General features: G+C 37.7%; 1 protein-coding gene across 14 annotated transcripts in view; it reads right to left on the bottom strand.

Annotated features, from left to right (window-relative positions):
* The window catches only part of LOC105476707 (zinc finger CCCH-type containing 12B), a 433900-nt gene that overhangs the window by 395337 nt on the left and 20723 nt on the right, over positions 1–17840 (bottom strand). The window contains exon 1 of one of the 14 annotated variants that reach the window (XM_071088664.1): positions 16379–17167. The exons of the other annotated variants lie outside the window; for them this stretch is intronic. The gene's annotated coding sequence lies outside the window, so the exon portion shown is untranslated. Of the gene's footprint in view, positions 1–16378; positions 17168–17840 lie in introns of those variants that run through there. 14 annotated transcript variants of the gene reach the window in all.

Below are 17840 nucleotides of genomic sequence, written 5' to 3' on the forward strand. Positions count from 1 at the left end.
ACAAAAGCAGAGAGAGTTCATCACCACTAGATGTGCCTTATGAAAAAATGCTAAAGTGAGTCCTTTGAAGCTGATATGAAAGGATAATAGAAAACAGCACAAAGACAAATGAAAGTATAACCTCTACTGCTAAAAGTAAACATATGGACAAAACAAAATATTATAATACTGTAGAAGCTAGGCAAGATGGCTGACTAGATGCATCCAGGTGAACCAGCTGCCACTGAGGGACTGGGACAACTGGTGCACTCCTAACAGATCTTCAGAGGTATGGCACTAAGAGTGGATGGAGGAAAGACCAGAAGCTTGGCTGAAGGAGGAGGAAGCTGGAAACCCTGCACAGGGCGACAGTGCAGCAGGACTTGTTCTTGGCCTCTGACAACTCTGGGAGAATGGGTGAGTTGAACTGGCAAGAAGCAACATGCTCTAAAATGGGCTTCTGGAATTCTGGCAGGAGGAGACTCCCTCCCACCATGGACACTTGAGTTGACAGGGAAAGCCATTAGAGGAGTGGTAGGGGCAGCACTCCAGCTGGTGTAGAGCCCAGAGGGTTTGATGTGGGAATGTCTATAGTGAAGTGCAGCCAGGGATGGCCATCTTCCTAGGCTCAACTTGCTTCCATAGGAAACTTTAGTCCTAGGGGAACTGTCCATACCTGAACTCTATAGAATTTTCTTGCCCATTACACAAAACTGGTCCAATCTGAACACCCCTTGGTCTGCTGGCCTCTCCCAGGGCCTCAGCCTGGCTGGACTTGCTTGCAGTGTGATTTCAGGTGCCCTGGGGGCCTACATTGTAGCTCTTGCACTGGTGAACCATGCCTGACCAGAAAAGAGTTCCAGCAGAGTGACCCCCACCAACACATAACAGCCTGTCCCCTCCCACACTCCACTGCAGCTTCCCACGAGAGCATGGACACCTCCCCCCCTGCCATTGCTTTGCCACTATGCATGTGCATGGACAGACTTTGCCTTCTCTGTCCCACCATTGTGTGTGTGTGTGTGTGTGCGTGTGCGTGTGTGTGTATGTGTGTGTTTGTGTACGTATACCTTGCACTGCCACTGCTGCCAGTGTGATTGCATTATTCCTCCCATCCCCCAACCATATGGCCATTGCAGTCAGAGTCTTTGCAGGCACAGAGCCTGTTAGCACCACTCCTATCAGCATCTTGCCTCTGGGCTAACACTGCCATTGGAGTAAAACTAGGCTTAGAAAACAAATGACACTCTGCCACCCTGAGAGGCCACCTCTACCTGTGTGAATGTGCACAGGGGGCACACACAGTATTGCTTCTGCCAACACCCCACCTCTGTGCTGACAACAACACTGGCATGACGAGGTGCACTATAACAAGTAGGGGTCCCCCCAGTGCCCAAGCCATGCTACCTCCTCTGCCTCTGCAAACACCCATATGGAGGCCTGCACCCTGGCACCTGCTAATGCCCTGTGGTAGCCAACAAGCATGTTGCTGCTGCCACTGCTGCTAGGACATGTGAACAAGAACAGATCTCACTGCCACAACCCCATGAAATTCTTTGGCTGCCACCACCCATCAGAATGAGCCCTGCCCCCTAATATCTTCAGAAACAAAGCAAGTTGACTGTACCCACCAAATACCACAAACTATCAAGGTCATCAAATAGGATAAGAGAAAAACAATTCATCCACAGGACAGCAACCTCAAAGAATAAAGGAACATCAGCCCATAAAGATGAGAAAGAACCAGCACAAGAAACCTGACAGCTCAAAAAGTCAGAGTGCTTTCTTTCCTACAAATTATCACAGTAGCCTTCTAGCAAGGTTTCTGAACCAGGCCGAGATGGCTGAAATTACAGAAACAACATTAGAAATGTGGACATGGGGAGGGGGAAGGGGGGAGGGATTGCATTGGGAGTTATACCTGATGTAAATGACGAGTTGTTGGGTGCTGACGAGTTGACGGGTGCAGCACAGCAACATGGCACAAGTATACATATGTAACAAACCTGCACGTTATGCACATGTACCCTAGAACTTAAAGTATAATAATAATAATAATAATGATAATAATAATAATAAAGGAAAAAAAAAAAAAGAAATGTGGACTGGAATGTTACAGAAACTGACAGGCAAAATAGCCAGCATAAAAAACAATATAACTAATCTGATAGAGCTGAAAACACACGCTACAAGAATTTCATAATGCAATCACAAGAATTAATAGCAGAATGGACCAAGAGGAAGAAAGAATCAGAGCTTGAAGACTGCCTTTCTGAAATAAGATAGTCAGAAAAGAATAAAGAAAAAAGAATGAAAATGAATGAACAAAACTTATGAGAAATACGAGATTATGTAAAGAGACCAAATCCATAACCCATCGGTGTCCCTGAGATGAAGAGAATGGAAGCAACTGGGAAATTATATTTCAAGATATCATCCATGAGAACTTTACCAACTTAGCTAGGGAGGCCAATATTCAAATTCAGGAAATGCAGAGATCCCACACAAGATAATTCACAAGAAGATCATCATCAAGACACATACCCATGAGATTCTCCAAGGTCAAGATAAAGGAAAAAATGTTAAAGGCAGCTAGAGAGAAAGGTCAGGTCACATACAAAGAGAAGCCCATCAGACTAACAGTGGACCTCTCAGCAGGAACCCTACAAGCCAGAAGAAAATTGGGAGCCAATATTCAACATTCTTAAAGAAAAGAAATGTCAGTCAAAATTTTCATATCCAGCAAAACTAAGCTTTATATGCAAACAAGAAAAAGATCCTTTCCAGAAAAGCAAAGGCTTAGGAAATTTGTTACCACCAGACCTGCCTTACAAGAGCTCCTGAAGGAAACACTACAAATCAAAAGGAAAGATCATTACAAGCCACTTGAAGAACACATTTAAGTACATAGACCAGTGACAACAAAAAGCAACCACAAAAACAAGTCTATATAATAACTAGCTAACATAATGACAGGAGAAAATCCACACATAACAATATCAACCTTGAATGGAAATGGGCTAAATTCCTCAACTAAAAGGCACAGGCAGGCTGGATAAAGAAGAAAGGCCCAATGGTATGCTGTTTTCAAGAGATCCATCTTCCATACAATGACACCCATAGGCTCAAAATAAAGGATGGAGAAAAATCTACCAAGAAAATGAAAAACAGAAAAAAAAAAGCAGAGGTTGCAATTCTAATTTCAGAGAAAACAGATTTCAAATCAACAAAGATCAAAAAGGACAAAGAAAGGCATTATATAATGGTAAAGGGTCCAATTTAACAAGAAGATCTAACTATCCTAAATCTACATGCACTCAACACAGGTGCATTCACACTCATAAAGCAAGTTCCTTGAAACCTATGAAGAGACTTTGTTTCACACCCAATAATAGTGGGACACTTCAACACCCCACTGCCAATATGAAAAAAAATCATTGAGGTTAAAAAAATCACAAAAAAATTCAGGACTTGAACTCAACACTTGACCAAATGGACCTAAAACACATTTACAGAACTCTCTACCAAAAGACAACAGAGTATACATTCTTTTCATTGCCACATGATACATACTTTAAAATCAACCATGCAATTGGACATAAGACAACCCTCAGCAAACTCAAAAAAAAAAAAAATACAGCAATCAAACCAACCACACTCTTGGACCACAATGCAATAAAAATAGAAATCAAGGCAAAGGAAATTGCTCAAAATCATACGATTATATAGAACTTAGACAAGTGACTCCTGAACCACTCTTGGGTAAATAATCAAATTAAAGAAGACATCAAGAAATTCTTTGAAACTGATGAGAACAAAGACACAACAAGCCAGAATCTCTGGGACACAGCTAAGGCAGTGTTAAGAAGGAAATTTATAGCACTAAACACCACATCAAAAAGTTAAAAAGATCTCAAATTAACAACCTAACATCACAATTACAAGAATTACAGATGCAAGAGAAAACCAATTGCAAAGCTAGCAGAAGACAAGAAATAACCAAAATCAGAGATGAAATAAAGGAGATTGAGGCACAAAAAAACATACAAAACATCGATGATCCCAAAGGTTGAAGAAACTAGACCAACCAGTAGCTACATTAATAAAGAAAAAAAGAAAAGATCCAAATAAATGCAATCAGAAATGGCAAAGGGAACTTTACCACTGACCTCACAGAAATAAAAATATCCATCAGAGGCTACTATGAACAACTCTATGCACATAAACTAGACACTCTAGAAGAAAACGATAAATTACTGAACACATACAAACTCACAAGACTGAAAATAAAAAAGACATTGAATCCCTGAAAGACCAATGAGCTCTGAAATTTAATTAGTAATAAATAGCCTACAAACAAACAAACAAACAGAAAGCTAATTCACAGTCGAGTTCTATGAGATGTACAAAAAAAAAAAAAAAAACTGCACCACTCCCACAAAAGCTGTTCCAAAAATTAAGAACGTGAGACTCATCCCCAACTCATTATATGAGGCCAGCATCATCCTGATGCCAAAACCTGGCAGAGACACAAAAAATAAAACTTCAGGCCAATATCCTTCATGAACATAGATGCAAAAATCTTCAACACAATACAGGCAAACTGTATTCTGAATCCAGCAGCACATCAAAAAGTGAATCCATCATGATCAAGTAGGCTTCATCCCTGGGATACAAGGTTGGTTCAACACGTGTAAATCAATTCATGCAATTCATCACATAAAAAGAACTAAGGACAAACATCATATGCTTATCTGAATAGATGAAGAAAAGGCTTTCAATAAAATTCAATATCGCTTTATGTTAAAAACTCTCATTAAAGCAGGAGGACACAGGCCTGGCTTGCTTTGCCACCTGTTGACTTCAGAACCCCAGGGCCTTCAGGAAACTCAAAGAAAATCAAGATAACACAGAGAAGGAATTCAGAATTCTATCAGATATATTTAACAGAGATTGAAATAATTAAGGTTAATCAAATGGAAATTCTGGAGCTGTAAAATGCAATTGGCATACTGAAGAAAGCATCAAAGTTCTTCAGTAGCAGAACTGAAGGATTAGTGATTAGAAGAAAGAATTAGTAAGCTTGGACACAGGTTATTTTAAAATACACATTGAGAGGACACAAAAGAAAAAAGAATAAAAAATGATGAAACACGCCTACAAGATCTAGAAAATATCCTCAAAGGAATAAATCTAAGAGTTATTGGTCTTAAAGAGGAGGTAGAAAAAAAGACAGGGGAAGAAAGTTGATTCATAGGGATAATAACAGAGAACCTCCCAAACCTAAAAAAAAGATATTGTCATCCAAATACAAGAAGTTTATGCAACACCACGCAGATTTAACCCAAAGAAGACTATCTCAAGGCATTTAATAATCAAACTCCCAAAGGTAAAAGATAAAGAAAAATTCCTAAAAGCACAAGAGAAAAGAAACAAATAATATACAATGGCGCTCCAATACATCTGACAGCAGACTTCTCAGGGGAAACCTTACAGGTCAGGAGAGAGTAGCAAGATATATTTAAAATACTTAAGGAAAAAAAAAGTTTATCTTAGAATAGTATATCTGGCCAAAATATCCTTCAAGCATAAAGAAGAAAAGAATACTTTCCCAGAAAAACAAAAGATGAGAGGTTTCATCAACACAAGACATTCTCCAAGAAATGTTAAAGGGAATACTTCAACTAGAAAGAAAAAGATGCTAATTAGCAATAAATAGTCACCTGAAGGTACAAAATTCGCTGGTAATATTAAGTATACAGAAAAACACAGACACTGTCACTGTGGTGTACAAACTACTCTTATACTAAGTGGAAAGAATGAACGATGAACCAATTTAAAGTAATAACTTCAACAACTTTTAAGACAGACAGTACAATAAGATATCAATAGAAGCAGCATAAAGTTAAAAAGCAAGGGGACAAAGTTAAGACATAGAGTTTTTGTTAGTTTCCTTTTTGCTTGTTTGTTTTTTTTTTATGCAGAGTGTTAAGAAGTATAAGGTTAAAATAATGAATTATACAATAATATTTCCAAGCCTCATGGTAACCTCAAACCAAAAATCATACAATGGATACACAAAAAATAAAAAGCAACAAAGTAAGTCATATCACCAGAGAAAAGAACCTCCCCTAAAGGAAGACAGGAAGCAAAGAAGCAAGAGAAGACCAGAAAACAACCAGAAAACAACAAAATGGCAGGAGTTCTTACTTATCAGTAATAACATTGAATGTAAAGGGACAAAACTCTCCAATTAAAAGAAATAACCTAGCTGAATGAGTTAAAAAAAAAAAAAAAAACAAGACACACTGATCTGTTCACAAAACAAGTCTTAAAAGACACACACACACACACACACACACACACACATACACAAAGTAATATCAAGCATCTTCTCTGATCACAGTGGAGAACTAGAAATCAATAACAAGAGAAATTTTGGAAATTACACAAATAAATGGAAATTAAACAAGGCCACTGAATGACCAGTGGTCAATGAAGAAATTAAGAAAAAAATGAAAAATGTCTTGAAACAAATGATAATGGAACATAACATACCAAAACTTAAGGGATACAGCAAAAGTAATACCAAGAGGGAAGTTCATAGTACAAATGCTTACATCAAAAAAGAGAATAAACTTCAAATGAATATTCCAATGATGCATCATAAAGAACTACAAAAGCAAGTGCAAACCAAATGCCAATTAGTAGAAGAAAGGAAACAATGAAGATCAGAGTAGAAATGAATGCAATTGAAATAATAAAAAAGATCAATGAAACAAAAAGTTGATTCTTTGAAAAATTAAACAAAATTGAAAAACCTTTAGCCAGACTAAGAAAAAAAGAGTGAAAATGCAAATAAATAAAATCAGAAATGGGATCTGGCAAGACGGCAGAATAGGAACAGCTGCGGTCTGCAGCTCCCAGCGAGACCAACGCAGAAGGAGGGTGATTTCTTCATTCCAACTGAGGTACATGGTTCATCTCATTGGGACTGGTTAGACAGTGGGTGCAGCCCACAGAGGGTGAACAGAAGTAGGGTAGGGCCTCACCTCACCTAGGAAGCTCAAGTGCTGGTGAACTCCCTCCCTAGGAAACGGAAGCTGTGAGAGACTGGGCTGTGAAGAATGGTGCTATCCAGCCCAGATACTACACTTTTCCCACGGTTTTCACAACCTGCAGACCAGGAGATTGCCTCGGGTGCCTACACCACCAGAAACCTGGGTTTCAAGCACAAAATGGGGCGGCTGTTTGGGCAGACACTGAGTTAGCTGCAGAAGTTTCTTTTTTAACACAGTGTCCCCTGGAACCCCAGCGAGACAGAACAATTCACTCTGGAAAGGGGGCTGAAGCCAGGGAGCCAAGTGGTCTTGCTCAGTGGGTTGCACCCCCACAGAGCCAAGCAAGCTATGATCCACTAGCTTGAAATTCTTGCTGCCAGCAGAGCAGTCTGAAGTCAACCTGGAACAATGGAGTTCGGTTGGGGGAGGGGCATCTGCCATTACTGAGGATGGAGTAGGTGGTTTTCCCCTCACAGTGTAAACAGAGCCACCAGGAAGTTCAGACTGGGTGGAGCCCACCGCAGGGCAGCAAAGCGGCTGTAGCCAGACTGCCTCTCTAGATTCCTGCACACTGTGCAGGTCATCTCTGAAAGAAAGGCAGCAGCCCCAGTCAGGGGCTTATAGATAAAACTCCCATCACCCTGGGACAGAGCACATGAGGGAAGGGGCGACTGGGTGCAGCTTCAGCAGACTTAAATGTTCCTGCCTGCCAGCTCTAAAGAGAGCAGTGCATCTCCCAGCACAGCACTTGAGCTCTGCTAAGGGACAGACTGCCACCTCAAGTGGGTCACTGACCCCCATGCCTCCTGACTAGGAGATACCTCCCAGCAGGGGTCGACAAACGCCTCATACAGAAGAGCTCAGATTGGCATCTGGTGGGTGCACCTCTGGGACGAAGCTTCCAGAGGAAAGAATAGGCAGCAATCTTTGCTGTTCTACAGCCTCGATGGTGATACCCAGGGAAACAGGGTCTGGAGTGGACTTCCAGCAAACTTCAGCAGACCTGGAGAAGAGGAGCCTGATTGTTAGAAGGAAAACTAACAAATAGAGAGCAATAACATCAACATCAATAAAAAGAACACCCATAAAAAACCCATCCAAAGGTCATCAGCATCAAAGATCAAAGGTAGATAAATCCACTAAGATGAGGAAAAAACAGTGCAAAAATGCTAAAAATTCCAAAAACCAGAATGCCTATTCTCCTCCAAAGGATCACAACTCCTTACCAGCAAGAGAACAAAACTGGACGGAGAATTTGTTTGATGAATTGACAGAAGTAGGATTGAGAAGGTGGGTAATAACAAACTCCTCCAAGGTGAGGAGCATGTTCCAACTCAATGCAAGGAAGCTAAGAACCTTGAAAAAGGTTACAGGAGCTGCTAACTTGAATAACCAGTTTAGAGAACATAAAAGACCTGATGGAGCTGAAAAAACACACCAGAAGGACTGTGTGAAGCATACACAGGTATCAATAGCCAAACTGATCAAGCAGAAGAAGGGATATCAGAGATTGAAGATGAATTTAATGAAATAAAGAAGGAAGACAAGATTAGAGAAAAAATAATAAAAAAGAACAAACAAAGCCTCCAGGAAATATGGAACTATGTAAAAAGATCAAACCTATGATTGATTGGTGTACCTAAAGCTGACAAAGAGAATAGAACCAAGTTGAAAAATACACTTCAAGATATTATCCAGGAGAACTGCCCTAACCTGGCAAGACAGGCGAACATTCAATTCAGGAAATACAGAGAACACCACTAAGACACTCGTCGAGAAGAGCAAACTCAAGACACATAATCGTCCGATTCACCAAGGCTGAAACAAAAGAACAATTGTTAAGGGCAGAGAGAGAGATAGGTCAGGTTACCTACAAAGGGAAGCCCATCAGACTAATAGTGGATCTCTCTGCAGAAACCCTACAAGCCAGAAGAGAGTGGGGGCCAATATTCAACATTCTAGAAGAAAAGAATTTTCAACCCAGAATTTCATATTCAACCAAACTAAGCTTTATAAGCAGTAGAGAAATAAAATCCTTTCCAGACAAGCAAATGCTGAGAGATTTTGTCACGACCAGGCCTGCCTTACAAGAGATCCTGAAGGAAGCACTAAATATGGAAAGGAAAAACTGGTACCATTCACTGCAAAAACATACTAAATTATAAAGACTATCAACACTATGAAGAAACAGCATCAATTAACGGGTAAAATAACTAGCTAGCATCATAATGACAGGATCAAATTCAAACATAACAATATTGACCTTAAATGTAAAGCGGCTAAATGCTCCAATTAAAAGATACAGACTGGCAAATTGGATAAAGAGTCAAAAGCCATCAGTGTGCAGTATTCAGGAGACCCATCTCATGTGCAAAGACACACATAGGCTGAAAATAAAGGGATGGAGAAATATTTATCAAGCAGACGGAAAGAAAAACAAAAAAGTAGGAGTTGCAATCCTAGTCTTTGTAAAACAGACTTTAAACTAACAAAGATGAAAAAAGACAAAGAAGGGCAATACATAATGGTAAAGGGATCAATACAAGAAGAGCTATCCTAAATATATATGCACCCAATAGAGGAGCACCCAGATTCATAAAGGAAGTTCTAAGAGAATGAAAAAGAGACAAACAATAATAGTGGGAGACTTTAACAGCACACTGTCAATATCACACAGATCAACGAGACAGAAAATTAACAAGGAGATTTCGAACTTGAACTGAGGTCTGGACCAAGTCGACCTAATAGACATCTACAGACTCTCCACCCCAATTCAACAGAATATACGTTCTTCTCAGTACCTCATAGCACTTCTTCAAAAATTGACCACACAATTGGAAGTAAAACACTCCTCAGCAAATGTAAAGGAATGGAAAACATAACAAAAAGTTTCTCAGACCATAGTGCAATCAAATTAGAACTCAAGATTAAGAAACGCACTCAAGACCACACAACTACATGGAAACTGAACAATCTGCTTCTGAATGACTACTGGGTAAATAACGAAATTAAGGCAGAAATAAATAAGTACTTTGAAAACAATGAGAAAAAAGACACAACATACCAGAATCTGTGGGACTCAGCTAAAGAAGTGTTTAGAGGGAAACTTATAGCACTAAATACTCACATCAGAAACTGGGAAAGATCTAAAATCAACACCCTAACATCACAATTAAAAGAACTAGAGAAGCAAAAGCAAACAAATTCAAAAGCTAGCAGAAGACAAGAAATAACTAAGATCGGAGCAGAACTGAAGGATACAGAGACATGAAAAACCCTTCAAAAACTCAGTAAATCCAGAAGCTGGTTTTTTGAAAAGATTAACAAAATAGATAGACTGCTAGCCAGAATAATAAAGAAGAAAAGAAAGAAGAATCAAATAGACATAATAAAAAATGATAAAAAGGATATCACCAAAGATCCCACAGACATACAAACTACCATCAGAGAACACTATAAACACCTCTATGCAAATAAACTAGAAAATCTAGAATAAATGGATAAATTCCTAGACACATACATCCTACCAAGACTAAACCAGGAAGAAGTCGAATCCCTGAGTAGACCAAAAACAAGTTCTGAAATTGAGGCAGCAATTAATAGCCTACCAACCAAAAAAAGCCCAGGTCCAGAGGGATTCACAGTCAATTTCTACCAGAGGTACAAAGAAGAGATGGTGCCATTCCTTCTGAAACTTCTCAAAACAATAGAAAAACAGGGACTCCTCCATAACTCATTGTGCGAAGCCAACATCATCCTGATACCAAAAGCTGGTAAAAAAACACAAAAAGAAAATTTCAGGCCAATATCCTTGATGAACATCGATGTGAAAATCCTCACTAAAATACTGGCAAACTGAACCCAGCAGCACATCAAAAAGCTTACCTAACACGACCAAGTTGGCTTCATCCCCAGGATGCAAGGCTGGTTCAACATATGCAAATCAGTAAACATAATCCATCACATAAACAGAAAAAATGACAAAAACCTCATGATTATCTCAATAGACGCACAAATGGCCTTCAATAAAATGCAACAGGCCTTCATGCTAAAAACACTCAATAACCTAGGTACTGATGGAACATATCTCAAAATAATAAGAGCTACTTATGACAAACTCACAGCCAATATCATACTGAATGGGCAAAAGCTAGAAACATTCCCTTTGAAAACTGGCACAAGACAAGGATGCCCTCTCTCACCACTCCTATTCAACATATTGTTGGAAGTTCTGACCAGGGCAATCAGGCAAGAGAAAGAAATAAAAGATATTCAAATAGAGAGAAAAAAGTCAAATTGTCTCTGTTTGAAGATGATATGATTGTATATTTAGAAAACCCCTTGGTCTCAGTCCAAAAACACCGTAAGCTGATAAGCAACTTCAACAAAGCCTCAGGATACAAAATCAGTGTGCAAAAATCACAAGCATTTCTATATACAAATAAAAGACAAACAGAGAGCCGAATCATAAGTGAATTCCCATTCACAATTGCTACAAAGAGAATAAAATGCCTAGGAATACAACCTACAAGGGACGGGAAGGACTTCTTCAAGGAGAACTACAAATCACTGCTCAAGGAAATAAGAGAGGACACTAACAAAAGGAAAAACATTCCATGCTCATGAATAGGAAGAATCAGTATCGTGAAAATGGCCACACTGCCCAAAGTAATTTATAGAGTCAATGTTATTCCCATCAAGGCACAATTGACTTTCTTCACAGAATTACAAAAAATATTTTAAATTTCATATGGATCCAAAAAAGAGCTCGTATAGCCAAGACAATCCTAAGCAAAAAGAACAAAGCTGGAGGTATCACACTACTTGACATCAAACTATACTACAAGGCTACAGTAACCAAACAGCATGGTACTGGTACTAAAACAGATATATAGACCAATAGTACAGAACAGGGGCCTCAGAAATAACACCACACATCTACAACCATCTGACGTTGACAAACCTGACAAAAACAAGCAATGGGGAAAAGATTCCCTATTTAATAAATGGTTCCGGAGAAAACTGGCTAGCCATATGCAGAAAATTGAAACTGAAACCTTTCCTTACACCTTAAATAAAAATTACCTCAAGATGGATTAAAGACTTAAACCTAAAACCTAAAACCATAAAAACCCTAGAAGAAAACCTAGGCAGTACCATTCAGGTCACGGGCATGGGCAAAGGCTTCATGGACAAAACACCAAAGGCAATGGCAACAAAAGCCAAAATTGACAAATGGGATCTAATTAAACTAAAGAGTTTCTGCTCAGCAAAGAAACTATTATCAGAGTGAACAGGCAACCTGCAGAGTGGGAGAAAATTTTTGCAATCTATCCATCTGACAAAACTCTCATATCCAGAATCTACAAGGAACTTAAACAAATTTACAAGAAAAAAACACCCCATCAAAAAGTGGACAAAGGATATGAACAGATACTTCTCAAAAGAAGACATTTATGCAGCCAACAAACATATGAAGAAAAGCTCATCATCACTGGTCATTAGAGAAATGCAAATCAAAACTACAATGAGATACCATCTCATGCCAGTTAGAATGGCGATCATTAAAGAGTTAGGAAACAATAGATTCTGGACATCATGTGGAGAAATAAGAATGCTTTTACACTGTTGGTGAGAGTGTAAATTACTTCAACCATTGTGAAATACAGTGTGGCGATTCCTCAGGGATCTAGAAACAGAAATATCACTTGACCCAGCAATCCCATTACTGGGTATATACTCAAAGGATTATAAATCATTCTACTATAAAGACACAGGCACATGTATGTTTATTGCAGCACTATTTACAACAGCATAGACTTGGAATCAACCCAAATGCCCATCAGTGATAGACTGGATAAAGAGAAAATGTGTCACATATACACCATGGAATACTATGCAGCCATAAAAAAGAATGAGTTCATGTCCTTTGCAGAAACATGGATGAAACTGGAAACCATCATTCTCAGCAAACTGACACAGGAACAGAAAACAATACACTGCATGTTCTCACTCATAAGTGGGAGTTGAACAACAAGAACACATGGACACAGGGAGGGTAACATCATACACCAGGGCCTGTTGGGGAATGTCGGACAAAAGGAGGGATAGCATTAGGAGAAATATCTAATGCATGTGGTGCTTAAAACCTAGATGACGAGTTGATGGGTGCAGGAAACCACCATGGCACATGTATACCTATGTAACAAACCTGCACGTTCTGCACATGTATCCCAGAACTAATACAAAAATAAAAATAAGAATAAAAATAAAAAAAATCAGAAAAGAAAAAAGATACATTACAACTGATATTGCAAAAATTCAAAGGATCATTAGTGGCTACAAAGAGCAACTATATGTCAAATAATTGGAAAATCTATAGTAAATGGACAAATCCCTAGATATATACAACCTACCAAGATTGACACAGGAAGAAATCCAAAACCTGAACAAACCAATAACAAGTAATGAAAATGAAGCTATAGTAACAAGTCTACCAGTAAAGAAATGCCTGGGACCTGATGGCTTCACTGTTGATTTCTACCAAACATTGAAAGAAGAACAAATAACCAGTCCTACACAAACTATTCCAAAAAACAGAGGAGAAACGAAGGCTTCCAAACTCATTTGATGAGGCCAGTATTGCCCTGAAGCCAAAGCCAGACAAAGATAGATTAAAAAAAAGAGAAAACTACAGGTGAATATATCTGATGAATACTGGTGCAATAATCCTCAACAAAATACTAGCAAACTGAAATCAACAATACATTAGAAAGATCATTCAGCATGAGCAAGTGGGAGTTATCTCTGTGATGCAAGGATGGTTCAACATATGCAAATCAATCAATGCAATACATCATATCAACAGAATGAAACATAAAAATCATATGATCATTTCAATTGATGTGGAAAAAAGCATGTGATAAATTTCAACATCCCTTCATCTTGAAAACCCTAAAACAACTGGCGATAGAAGGAACATAAAACTTCAACATAATTAAAGGCAAAAACAGCAGACCTACAGCTAGTTTCACACTGAAAGCCTTTCCTCTAAGATCTGGAACACAACAGGGATGCCCACTGCCATCACTATTATTCAACACAATACTGGAATTCCCAGCTGGAACAATGAGACAGGAGAAATATATAAAGTGCATCCAAACTAGAATGGAAGAAGTTAAATCATCCTTGTTTGCAGATGATATCATCTTATATTTAAAAAATCCTTAAAATTCCACAAGAAAACTACTAGAAATGATAAATTCAGTAAAGTTGCAGGATACAAAATCAACATAACAACACTAAGTAGCATTTCTATATGTCAACAGTGAACAATCTGAAAAAGAAATTTAAAAAGTAATCCCATTTACAATCACCATGCATAAAATTAAATGACGAGAATTAACCAAAGAAGTGAAAGATGGCTGTAATGAAGACTATAAAACACTGATGAAAGAAATTGAAGAGGACACCAAAAAATGAAAAAATATTCCATGCTTATAGATTGGAAGAATCAATATTGTTAAAACGCCCATACTAACAGTAGTCTACATATTCAATGCAATCCCTATCAAACTACCAATGGCATTCTTCACATAAATAGAAAAATCAATCCTAAAATTTATATGGCATGATAAAAGACTCAGAATACGCAAAGCTATTCTATGTAAAAATCAGAAACCTAGAGGAATCACATTATGTGACTTCAAATTATATAATACTACAGAGCCATAGTAACCAAAACCCCATGGTACTGGCATAAAAACAGACACACAGACCAATGGAACAGAACAGAGAACCCAGAATCAAATCCCCAATCCTACACTAAACTCATTTTCAACAAAGGTGCTAAGAACATACACTGGGTAAGACAGTCTCTTCCAAAAAAGGTGCTGGGAAAACTGGATATACATATGCAGAAAAATGAAACTAGACCTCTGCTCTTGCCACATACAAAAATCAAATTGAAATTGATGAAAGACTTAAATCTAAGACCTCAAAATATAAAACTACTACAAGAAAACGTTGAGGAAAATCTCCAGGATATTGGTCCGGGCAAAGATTTTTTGATCAATACCCCAAAAGTGCAGGCAGCCAAAGCAAAAATGAACAAATGGGATCACATCAAGTTAAAAAGCTTCTGAGCAGCAGAAGATACAACCAACAAAGAGAAGAGACAATCCACAGGATGGGAGAAAATACATGCAAAGCACACATCTGATAAGGGATTAATAAGCATAATATATAAGGCGCTCAAACAACTCTATAGAAAATAATTTAATAATCCGATCAAAATTGGGCAAAATATTTAAATAGACACTTCTCAAAAGAAGACACACAAATGGCAAACAGGCATGTGAACAACAGAGCAGGAGGGAATATTTCTAAATTGTTAAAAGGGGCTCAATGTCATTGATCATCAGAGAAATGCAAATCAAATCTATAAGGAAGTATTATCTTACTCCAGTTAAAATGGCTTATATTCAAAAGACAGGCAATAACAAATGTTGGTGAGGATGTAGAGAAAAGTGAACCCTTACATACTGCTGGTAGGAAAGTAAATTAACAACCACTATGGAGAACAATTTGGAGATTCCTCAAAAACCTAAAAATTGAGATAGCAAATATAACAGCAATTCTATTGTTGAGTATATATACAAAATAAATGAAATTGGTATGTCAAAGAGATATCTGCACTTTTATGGTGGTTGCAGTACTGTTAACAATGGCTAAGATTTGGGAGCAACCTATTTGTCCATTAACAGATTAATGGATAAAGAAAATGTGGCATATATACACAACGGAGTACTATTCAACCATAAAAAAGAATGAAATCCAGTCATCTGCAATGACATAGATGGAACTGGAGATCATTATATTAAGAGAAATAAGCCAGGCACAGAAAGACAAACATCACATTTTCTCACCTATTTGTGGGATCTGAAAATCAAAACAATTGAGGCTGGGAAGTAGGGTGCTAGGGGGAGGTGGGTATGGTTAATGGGTACAAAAAAAATAAAAAGAACAAGGAAGACCTACTATTTGATAGCACAATAGGGTGACTATAATCAATAACTTAATTGTACATTTTAAAATAGCTTAAAGAGTGGAATTGTATTGCTTATAACTCAAAGAATAAATTATTGAGTGGATATATACCCTATTCTCCATGATGTGCTTTTTCACATTGGATGTCTGTATCAAAACATATCATGTACCCCAAATATATAAATATCTACTATGTATCCACAAACATTTTTAAAAATAATAATAATTAGAAAAAGAATTATGGTGGGGCCTTGAATTTTGTTAAACGGTAGACATAGTTAAACAATTACCTGCCATTGCTTTATGTGTTTTTCTATAATTTGCTTACAGCTGCCGAGTCATATAACTGGGGTCACAAGTTTTACACTTCTCCAACTACTCCTATAGATAACATCACTATTATGAAACTTAAAAAACTGGTCTTTGACATATTTTTCAGATTCAGCAGCAGACCAAGAGCCGACCAAGAGATGCCACCTGGTCCTAAGACACCCCCCTCCCAGGAACTGACTCAGCTAAGCCAAGACAGTTTCAGGCACCCCTGTGATTTCATCCCCAATCAATCATTTTTTAAAAAGTTTCCTATCCCCTGCCTGCCAAAGTGTCCTCAAAAACTCTAGCCTCCAAATTCTCAGAGAGATGGGTTTGAGAAATTTTTTCCCTTTCTCCCTACTTGGCTGGCCCTGCAATTATTAAACTACTTCTTTGCTGGGAAAAAAAAAAAAGCCTTAGGCTGAATCAATTATTTTTAATTTGTTCCTATTGTTAGGTAATCTATTCTTCCTTATTTGGATGTTTGAAGGATAGTTTCTTTGCTCATATGCTTTTTAAAAATTGCAAAATTTAATCTAGGTGAAATGTCCCCTTTCATTGATTTTTTCTGGTTCATGATGAATCCTTTCAAACAGAATACAGCATATCCATATTTCTTCCACCTAAAAAAGAAAGAAAGATCTCAATTAACAACTTAACTTTACATCTGAAGGCACTAGAAAAAGAAGAGCAAACTAAGACTAAAGTGAGCAGAAGGAAAGGAATGATGAAAACCAGAGCAGAGATAGAGAAAAAAATATAGAAAAGATCAATAAAATTAAAAGCTGCTTTTTTTAAAGATAAAAAATATTGACAAATCTTTAGCTAGACTAAGAAAAAAGAGAAGACTCAAAACAATCAGAAATGAAAGAGGAAACATAAAAACTGATGCCACAGAAATTAACAAGATTAAAATAAACCAATATGACCAATTTGTCCACAAATTGAATAACCTGGAAAAAAGGCATAAATTCCTAGAAATCTATAACCTACCAATGCTGAATCATGAAGAAAAAGAAAATCTGAACATACTTGTAACTAGTAAAGAAGATTAAATCAGTTAATAACCCCACCTCCCACAGACAATCCTTCTTAAAATCTTCCAAAAAAATTGAAGGGGAAGGCATACTTCTAAACTCTTTTATGAAGACAGCATTACCCTATTAACAAATCCAGACAAAGACACAACAAGAAAATAAATCAGTAAGCCAATATATTTGATAAGCATAGATACACAAATCTTCAACAAAATACTAGCAAGTCAAATCCAACAGCATATTAAAAAGATTATTAAATCATGGCCAAGTGAGATTTATCCTTGTGAATCCAAGATGGCTAATCATATAAAAAATCACTTAAAATGATACATTACATTAAGAAAGTGAAGAATACAAATTCCATGGTCATCTCAATAGACACAGAAATATTGTTTGACAAAAT

Source organism: Macaca nemestrina, chromosome X, assembly GCF_043159975.1.
Source record: "Macaca nemestrina isolate mMacNem1 chromosome X, mMacNem.hap1, whole genome shotgun sequence".
NCBI classification, from domain to species: Eukaryota; Metazoa; Chordata; class Mammalia; order Primates; family Cercopithecidae; genus Macaca; species Macaca nemestrina.